A 912-nucleotide genomic window follows, 5' to 3' on the forward strand; every position below is an offset into this window, starting at 1 on the left:
TCAGCAACGATAAATGACGCAATTATTTAGTGAACAATCAGATGTTAGATTGTCTTCTTTATTTTGTTTCGACTCTCTTTGGAGTTCTCTTCAACAAGAATGATACAAATATAATTAGCTCACATGTCCATAATGTTTAAGTTACTCGCAAATTGACAAAGATGCAGCGTTGTTAATCTGACATTTTTTTAAAAAACAAATCTTATTAGAGTAATATATGTGTAAACAATTTAAATGACTCATCATCACGGAACATGAAGCATTGCATTGAAGATTTTTTGAACATGTTAAAACTTAAAAAATAGAAATGTTAAAATCAAATATAAAGATCATTTTTAAAACACATCCGTATACGACGATGTGTCACTCAGATATGAATTCTCGAAGTAATAGGACACAATAAACATTAAGGCAAATTTGCAGTTATGAAGAACAAAACTCATGTATGTTATTAAGTCAAATCGATAAGAACTGCAATAAATTATTGTAATAATTTATAATAATTATTGTATAATAATTAAAAATTGTCAAAATTATTAGAATTGTAAGATAAAGAATTACATAATAAAAAGAAAAAAAAGAAAAAAATTCAATATAAAACATATTTCATTAAAACATATTGTTACATTTTCGTCAACTAATAAAATTTTGTCAAAATAAAAATTTCTCCTTGTTTAAAATTTGGACGTTCTTCCAATCGTCATGTGAAAATTCAGTACGATGTTCAGTAATTACAGAGTGTCATACATTATATTATGCATATACACAATCCTTTATAGAGAGTGCATTATATGTATATTATACACACACATACACACACACACACACACACACGCGCGCGCGCGCACGCACGCACATATATATATATATATATATATATATATAGCGCGCGCGCACGCACGCACATATATA

General features: G+C 27.7%; 1 protein-coding gene across 2 annotated transcripts in view; it reads right to left on the reverse strand.

The window, feature by feature from the left end:
* LOC108692410 (putative polypeptide N-acetylgalactosaminyltransferase 9) overlaps positions 1-912 on the reverse strand; it is a 76076-nt gene that overhangs the window by 43837 nt on the left and 31327 nt on the right. The window lies entirely within an intron of this gene.

The sequence above is a fragment of the Atta colombica genome, unplaced genomic scaffold, assembly GCF_001594045.1.
Source record: "Atta colombica isolate Treedump-2 unplaced genomic scaffold, Acol1.0 scaffold7, whole genome shotgun sequence".
Lineage (NCBI taxonomy): Eukaryota > Metazoa > Arthropoda > Insecta > Hymenoptera > Formicidae > Atta > Atta colombica.